General features: G+C 41.8%; 1 pseudogene; it reads right to left on the bottom strand.

The window, feature by feature from the left end:
• Nucleotides 1-7,337: 7,337 nt before the first annotated feature.
• On the bottom strand, nucleotides 7,338-8,347 carry LOC117707779 (serine/arginine-rich splicing factor 6 pseudogene; annotated as a pseudogene).
• Between the last annotated feature and the right edge of the window lie 1,047 nt (nucleotides 8,348-9,394).

The raw sequence follows: 9,394 nt of genomic DNA, 5'->3' as shown, positions 1-9,394 counted from the left end.
TCAGCTATGACCTACACCTGTCTTCCAACAGCAACAACCTGTGTTGTTTCCAGTTAGTCCTGGTTAGACAACAGTATTGCTGGAGCTTTTATCCTGAATCTGGGGGGAGGGCAACATGGTAGCTCAGTACTTACAATAGCTCTAAATATGTTGGAGTGCTGGGTGGGGGAATAGGCAGCACTGGCATCTGACACTACTTGACATCTTCCCTATTGATATTCTTGTATGAGTTTTGTTTGATGTCTTGGAATCTGGGATTCAACTTAGGTACTGGCCTGAAGCACAGCCCCAAAGGTTTTCTTCAGAGAAACCTATCTGCATTGGACTAAGCAACAAAGATGACCAGGGGCTCAGAGCAATGGAGAAGTAAATCCTGAATGTTTAGTCTTAAGAGAAATGATAGGGAAAGAAAGCTTTAAAAATAAAAAACTTCAGTTTGGTGATTTGAAATATGCATGGCCCATGGGAAGTGGCACTATTAGGAACGTGGCCAAGTTGGAAGAAGTGTTACAGGAATTGTGTCACTGTGGAGGAAGGGCTTTGAAGTAATGTATATGGTCAAGCCCTGGCCAATGTCACACAGTCTCCTTCTAACTGCCTTCATATCAAGGTGCTCAGTTCCTTCTCCAACACCATGTGAACTTTGACACTATTATGCTTTCTGCAATGATGATAATGGACTGTACCTCTGAAACTGTATGCCAGCCCCAATTAAATTTCCTTTTTAAAAGTTACCTTGGTCATGGTGTCTCTTCACAGCAATGAAACTCTGACTAAGTCACTTAGTTTTGGGAAACTAGAAAGAAAATTCAACTGGAAAAATCAATTGTCACTTTCTTAGAGAACCCTTGAGAAGTTTCCAGCATAAACAGGAGAGTTCTTAACCATCTGTAACTGGTGATCCAGAGGATCTGAGGCCTTCTTCTGGTCTCCATAGCTATGATGGTTTGGATATGTTTGGCCCAGGAAGTGTACCTTGAGGTGTGGCCTTGTTGGAGTAGGTATGGCCTTGGAGGAAGTGTGTCATTGTGGGCGTGGGCTTTAAGACCCTCATTTTAGCTCCCTGTAAGCCAGTCTTCTCCTGGAAGATTTCAGATGAAGGTGTAGAACTCTCTGCTCCTCCTGTACCATGCTTGCTTGGAGGTTGCCATGTTCCAGCCTTGATGATAATGGACTGAACTTCTGAACCTGTAAGCCAGCCCCAATTAAATGCTGTCCATATAGGAGTTTCCTTAGCCAAGGTGTCTGATAACAGCAGTAAAACCCTAAGACAATGGCCAAAACCAGCTCTTTAGACAAAACTATATCCTAATAAAATCTGATATGAATTAGAAAGATGGAATGTGTTTATGGTTTCATGGATTGCCTTGGTGTTTGTATTTTGATGCTAATCCCACCCCAAATGAGGAGCAGGTCTCTTACTCAGGTGATTCTATGTGAACCTGCTCCCCATTTTAACTGGTCACATAAAGACAAGAGCCTGTGATTGGGCAGTGGAAGGGAAAGGTGGGGCTAGAAGTTTTGGAGAAGGAGAGAGGAAGAAAAAAGGAAGATTAGAAGGAGGAACAGAGAAAGAGGAAATGGAGGAAGAGGAGGTGGAAGATGGAGCAGAACTACATAGCATAGAGGAGCCACAAGTAGCAGGGATCTCATAGCTTGGGAAGAGAGTGGTGTAGTGGGAAATCTGCCCAATCTAGGCATGCAGGAGATAAATATAACTGAGTTGTGTGTTCTTTGCATGGGCATATTGAGGTAGGAGATTCACCAATACAAATCTGGCTGGTATTAAATATTAAGGCTGTCTGGTGTTTTCCATTTGTGAAGATTTATGTGGGCAAGAGAGGGGGCAAAATTGTGGTAGGGTCATTGATGGTCTACAGAACAGCACCGGGGATGGTGGGATATGTATGACATGTAGAACAAGAGTAGTAGCTCCAGGTATTCATGGAAGAACATGTTTGGGTGCCTCAGCAAGTCAGCAGAGGGAACCAGGGCCAGATGGCCATTTTCTGCACAGGGCAAGGAAGAAAGGGTGGCTATGGATTCCAGAGCATAGCCGGAGCTATCATAGATTTTTAAAATTATAAGCAACAGATTTCAGTGCTGTTTGCCTTCATAGGAGTCAATTTTCGTTCATCTAGCCCTTGATCTGGATGACTGGGGAACAGGGCCTCAGGAGACAATGAGTACAGCAGGTATCAAAGACAGCTACTTTAGTGAAATAACGGGGCTAGCTTATATAGCTGGAGTTGGGGTGGGGCATTTGTGGGAGGAAAGTAAAAAGGGAAGAAGTGCTGCAGTGGGGATAGGGGCCTTCCAAGGTTATCAGCTAGATTAGTAGACTGCTGATCCCATGATTCCTGAGAAGCCATTTCTCTGTCAAGGAAATAGAACACATACTGCCTTTATCATGACTTGTCTTTGTCTCTATGCAGCTGAGTAGGCACAAGCTTGATTTGGGTAGGGAGTGGCTTCGTTCTTGCTGTGCTCTTGTGAGCACCTTACATCCCACCATGTCATGCCCGACCCCAAAGTCCAGGATATGGGTAATGCTCTACTGTCCATTATCTGGCTTGGGAACCCAAAATACAGCATGGAATTGGTATAAAAAGAGACTTACTGCTCTGTGGAATCAAACTGAAGACTGAGGCATTAACCCACAGAAGTATCTGAAATTAATTTTTGGTTAAGGAGAGTAACAGTGCCAGCCAACCAGAGCTCCCCAGGGTCTAAACCACCAGCCTGGGACCACAAAGGGAGGCAACCATGACATCAGCTGTATACTTAGGGGAGGATAGCCTTGTCGGGCATGGGTGGGAGAGGAGATCCCTGGTCCCATGAAGGCTGAACACAGAGCAGGGAGGAATTCGAGGGTGTCGAGGAGGGAGTGGAGGGTAGGTGGGGGTACAACCTTATGGAGGCAGGAGGGGGGACGGGATGGGGGTTACTGGGTAGTGGGGGGAATTGGGTGAGGGGATAAAATCTGAAATATATTTTAAATAGATAGATAGATAGATAGATAGATAGATAGATAGATAGATAGATAGCCAGAAATACACAACAAACCACAGACAGCCTCTTTAACAAACTGTACTGTTGAAACTGGATGGCTGTATGTAGAAAAATGCAAATATATCCAAACCTATTACCCTGTACAAACTCAATTTCAACAGGATAAAAGACCTCAACATAAACCCAGGTATACTGAAAAAAAAAAAAAAAAAGAAAGTAGAGAATAGCCTTGAATTCATTAGCACTGGAGAAGTCTTTCTGAACAGAACATTGATAATGTTACCACTAAGATTAACAATTAGTAAGTGAGACCTCATGAGACTGAAAAACTTCTGTAAGGCAGAGGATAATGTCATTTGGACAAAGCAGCAGCTTACAAACTGAGAAAAGATTTTACCAATTCCACATCTGAGTGAGGGCTAATATAATAACTATATTTTGTTTAAATTAAGAAACTTGATGGGCCGGGCGGTGGTGGCGCACGCCTTTAATCCCAGCACTTGGGAGTCAGAGGCAGGTGGATTTCTGAGTTCGAGGCCAGCCTGGTCCACAGAGTGAGTCCAGGACAGTCAGGACTACACAGAGAAACCCTGTCTCGAAAAAACAAAACAAACAAACAAACAAACAAAAAAAAACAAAAACAAAAAAAAAAAGAAACTTGATGATAGGTTATTTCTTAGCTGGTGAAGTGAGCCAATCCAAGCCAGATTAGAATATATTAAGGCAGGCTTATTGGGAAGCTGCTCTGAGGCTTGCAAGTTCACTGGCACAAAGGAAGAAGGCCAAGGAAGTGATGGACGTGAGTGGTAGGGAGAGAGAAAGGGTGAATGTGGCAAGTGTTGGGGGCCGACTTTTAGCAGAAAGCGGCTATCAGCTTTGCAGCCATCTTGAGCCATATACCCTGACATGAGACTTGGATTACAATAGCCTACAACAGCTGAGCACACTCGGATAATCTTGGTTTAGATACCTTGAGATTAAAGGTGTGTGAGATTAAAGGTGTGTGACTTAATAGTATACTTAGAAGTATAGAGATCAGAGTTAGAGACAAGACCTAAGGGCATGATTAAAGGTGTAACTTAGAGGCGTGGCTTAGAAGTGAGACACATAAAAGGCAGAGACAGAACAGATCAGAATTGAGATGATAGAAGACATTAGTCAGACTATAGAAGACAGAACCAGAGATCAGAGAATATAGACGGAGATCAGAGACTATAGAGGGATCATCAGAGACGAATCTCAGACATTAGGTAGAATCTGCCATCACCCTCGCTCTTGCTGAAACCCGACCTGCAGACCGGAGCAGCAGCTTGGGCCGGGATACAGTGGCCGCCCAAACGTGGGTCGGCCCGGGCCTCAACATTTTGCCTGGGCTGCAACATTTATTTTGGCCACCCCAATGTGGGACTAGTGGGGTCCCCAACAGCAAGAGGTGGAAGACAGAGAGAGAGAGAGAAAGAGAAAGACAGAGAGAGAGAGAGAGAGAGAGAGAGAGAGAGAGAGAGAGATGAGTCTCTGGGGGCACAGCCTAGCCTGTGGGCTGGTAAATTCAAGGTTGGGGGCAGTGTATGCCAGGTAGGGATTGAGGGATGCTCCAAGAACCTAGAGGCCTGGTTTGTTTTGATATGTAAAATATGCACATCAGTCCCTTTTCCCAGGATCTGAAATCAAACCCTTGATGTCAAAAAATCCCCAAGTAACCCAATTAAAATGGGTACAGATATAGAGAATTCACAATAAAGAAAATTCAAATGTCTAAGAATCACTTAAAGAAATGTTCAAAATTGTTAGTCATCAGAGAAATGCAAATCAAAACTACTTTGAGATCCCACCTTATGTCTGACAGAATGGCCAGTGTCTGTACAACAAGGGACACAGCTCACACTAGCAAAGATGTGCACTCAGGAGAACAGCCCTCCAGTGCTGCTAGGAATGCAAACTCTCATAGCCACTATCTAAATGACTATGGTGATTGCTCAGAGAGTTAAAAATCAATTTACCCCAAGATCTGCCAATACCACCGTTGGGCATATACACAAAGCATGCTTCTTTCTCCCACAGGGACACTTGGTCAACCACTGTGGAATACATATCAAGAAATACTATCACATCCAACAGGACTCAAGATATTCCACACTTCTCTTGTTTTTTTTTTTTTTTTTTTTTTTTTTTTTTTTTTTTTTTTTTTTTTTTTTTTTTTTTATCAGTTGGTGTTGTTGATAATCTACCCAGGGCACCAACCAATGTGTGCAGGGTAAGATTCTTAGATGATGTTCGTTAGTTGGTAGGGAACTGAATTCACTCATCAGTAAAGAACTAAAACACTTTAAGTCAGTCAATTCTGCTAAGGCCAATCCTTTAAATGCAGTTGTTTGTTTTGTTTAGTGCATTTAATAACTAGGGTCTACAGGTATAAAAGCCTAGATTTTTAATAAAATGGCCTTTGTCCCCACTAGAAAAATTGTATGGGTATTGGCATTTACCTATTCATTTTATTAGGGAAGCTAAAAAGTAGTCTACTGCCTCTGTCATGTACTACCACATTAACAGAAGGCAAGCCCAGCTGAAGTTGCATGCAGTCAGAAACTCAAATTTTACTATTAGTCTTCACCCCCCCCCCCATTAAAAGGCTCTGGCTCAGAAAGCTTTTATGTACTTTTCCCAGAAAACAAAGAGAACTTTGGTTAAACCCAATTCTTAAAGAGCCATCACATTTGCTTTTAAGTAGGTAAATAGTAAACTATAACCAGACACAATTTTCTTTAAATTCTGAAATTTATACTGGAAAAATAAACCTATTTCTTATAAACATCTAAACAACACATCAAAGAAAAGATGCTTAAAGCAGTAGCTTTATTTGACATTGTATTCCTAGAATTAGTCTTTAAGATTTTGTAACAGGATAAATGTCTTGAAAGCATTCCCCTTTCCCTGTTCTAAAGTATTCCCAGTTACCCTCACCTACCTAGGCCCTTGAACCTCTGTTTTTCCACTCAGCCTTGATTTATTGCATGTCCCCTGATTATTTAGCCCTATAAACTAACTCTACATTACAATCTGTAATCCAACTTTTTCTAGATTATATAATAACAGCTGAGGAAGGTATTATACCTGAACCAATCCATCCACACCTTTACTAAAGAATGAGGACTCCAGTTGTGGTGAGACAGCCACTAGGCAACAATTGCCACTTTTCTTCTACAGACAAATTGCTGTTCAGAAAAGGACACACTTGCAGAATAGTCGACTGATTATATCTGCCTAGACAGAGAAATCAGCCCTTAATAATTCTGCAGCACTAAGGTCTGTCAGAAGATCCTGAGCCAGAAGGCAGAAGAACAGATGCTCCAACGTTTTGAAGTAGAGCGAGTGTCCAGGTGTTCAGAGGTCTCTATAAATTGGCTAAGTTTTAGAAACTATGATTTGTGCTTCCCACAATTATAGTTAACTCAGTCATTCTGAATTTCTGATGGGGTTGAAAAATAACTAAATTTCTAACTGTAAAGGAAGGCTACTTCTGTTTTTCAAAGCATTAAAGAACACCAAATCATACACTAACACTAATTACGCTGACCATTTCCGGAGCACAGGATAACAAGATCCCAAGCACTAGGACCTACTTCTTGAAGAGTTCAAATTGTAATCCTTTAGTTTCTTTTATTTATTTTGTGGCACTAACTACAAAGCCCTTTTTACTTTGAACTCAACTTATTAAAGGGGTAGACAAATGATTTGATTAACAGCACAAAATAAGATTAGCCAAACTGAACAATTTATCGCTGGTCTTACACTCATGGTTTTACCCTCAGGTAGAATTTGCACTGTCCCTACAAATGGCAGGTATCAACACTTAAAGGGAATCAAGAAGGCAATCATGTTTGGTAGCAAACTTTCATTTAAATCTTACATAACTCAACCTTTATAAAAAGCCAACATAATTGAAAATTTGGGTTCTCCCTCTAAAGCCTGCACTACCCAAAGCTTGAACAGTTAATTTAAAAATAAGCAAAACAAAATGGACCCCTGCAGCAGATCCTGCTGCAATACTTTAAAAAAATCTAAATGAGCTTAATCTTTTTTAAAAGTTATTTTAGCTCAAAGGCTACAAAATCAAAATTATCTTAATTCTACAAAGAGTGAGGGCTTCATACCACCATTTTAGAACCTCACCTGTTTTCTCATTAAATTTGGCCACAAATCAAATTCCTTGTTCTCCTTTCAGGAAATCCTCTTGAAGAAGAGGCAGAGTACAAACTCGGAAGAGTAACTGCCTAAACAAGTAGGAAAGTGCTCTGTTATAGTGTGCAAAACCCTAGAGTTCAGGGTTAATCTCTGGAACTTGATCTGGACCTTGAGTGAGATCTAGAAGCGGACCTTGAGGTTCTTTGGTAGAGGGGATACGGAACAAATCTTCGAAGGTGGAGCAGGCAGAGGCAAATTGGATCAAGACAGTCTCCGGGATCTGGACTTTATGTATCCCTTTCCATTTCCTTTGGGGGCCAGAGAAGGTGACCTACCTAGTGACTTCTCATACTTATCCTTAGATCTGCTTCTTGAGTGTGAATGGGAACCCCGATCAGACTTGGGCTTAGATTTGCTCTTTGATCTGAATTTCCTGCCTTTTGAGTGAGATTGGGATTGACCTCTGCTCTAAGACCTAGGTCGGGAGGGACTTTTTGAGATACTTGGAGATCTACTGCAGTTGCTTCTGCGACTCCTACTCTGAGATCTTCTACACCGTGATCTGAGTCTACTTCCAGAGTGAGTGCCTTTGGCTTGTCCCTGGCTTATCTTCAATAAGCCTAGTATTTCTGCCACTTATTTCTGTGCCATCCAGTTTATCCAAAGCACGCTTCATGTCAGAGAAGGATCTAACTTCAATTACAGCCTCATTTGTTCGTTCTGTGTGAGCATCTGCATAAGTCACTTCTGCTTGCCGCATGAAATTCTTTAAGTCTTGCCAACTGCAAAGACTAGACAGATTTTCTACAATAAGCCTGTATTCTGTACGAACAGTTGGTCTATATTTGTCTTTGCCAGAAGTTCTCTGACTGCTGTATCCACCTCCACCACTGCAGCTTCTGTAGTGGTTGTCATCTCAATCCTGGCGCAGGTCCTAAGCATGCTCTATGATCATGCCATGCTCTTGCTGCAAAGCTCCCTTGCTGTTTAGCTCCTAAACGGCGTGGTCTGCCTCATGGGAGTCCTGAAACTCCACGAAACTGTACCAATTTTTGAGGTCAATTTCGAAGAGACGGCTGTAGCCACTGAAAAAGAGCTGAATGTTTTTCTAGCTGAAGTTGTAGCTCAGGCATCCTATGTAGACAAGCTGCATGACACGGGGGGTGTTCTCCCTGAGGTTAGATGAGGTGTGGTGTATGTGTGTGTGGGGGGGTATGCGGGGAGCATGGCAAGGCTGCTTGTAAGTGAGGGGATGGCGAAGGTCGGAACTCACCACTCACACCACAGCTGATGCCTAGTCAGCCACACCATGGTGAGCACGCACTCTCTGGCCTATGCTATCTGTTGTAGACATTTTAAAATATAACCAAATAGACTTTAACTAAAAACTAATCAGAAAAGATAGGTAGGTAAAGCCATGACATACTCATCAAAGGAAAAAGGCCCCAAGCTGACATTTCAGTTCTTACCATGTATGCACCAAATCAAAGGCACCTAAGTTTGCAAGGGAAACACTACTCCAGTTTAAATTGCATGGTGGTCCTCATACACTGATAATGACAGACTGTCAGTAAAATAGCAGCAGCCATTAAAAGTATCCCCATCAAAAACTGCCCAGGGCCAGACGATTTCACACAAAATTCTACCAGCCATTCCAATAGGAGTTACCACCTATACTCCTCAAATTATTTCACAAAATAGAAACATAAGGAATATTGTCCAATTTATTTCATGAGACTACAGTTATACTGATACTCAAACCACAGATCCATTTCCCTTATGGACTCTGATGCAAAGATACTCATTAAAAAATTGCAAACAGATTTCAAGCACACATTAAATATATCATTTACAAAAACCATTCAGGCTTTGTCCCAAGCTGTGTAGGGATGCTTCAATATGCAAAAATCAAAAACATAATTGACTACGCAAACCAACTGAAAGAAGTAAAAAAAAAGAAAAAGAAAAACAGTCACCAAAAGCCAAGGTCATTAAACTGGCCAGGTAAGGACTTTAAGAAGGCACCCCTTCATGATAAATGTTCTGGGAAGGTTGGACACAGGTGATATACTTACATATAATTATGACAGTATAGGACAAGCCCATAGTCAGTATCAACGTGAATGGAGAGAAACTCAAAGCCATTGTACAAAACCCAAAAGCAAGTCTTGGTTTCTCACTTTCTAAAAGCTACTCAAAA

This window comes from Arvicanthis niloticus, chromosome 4, assembly GCF_011762505.2.
Source record: "Arvicanthis niloticus isolate mArvNil1 chromosome 4, mArvNil1.pat.X, whole genome shotgun sequence".
Taxonomy (NCBI): Eukaryota; Metazoa; Chordata; class Mammalia; order Rodentia; family Muridae; genus Arvicanthis; species Arvicanthis niloticus.
Note: the sequence above shows the minus strand (reverse complement) of the source record. Positions and strands in the feature narration are given on the sequence as shown.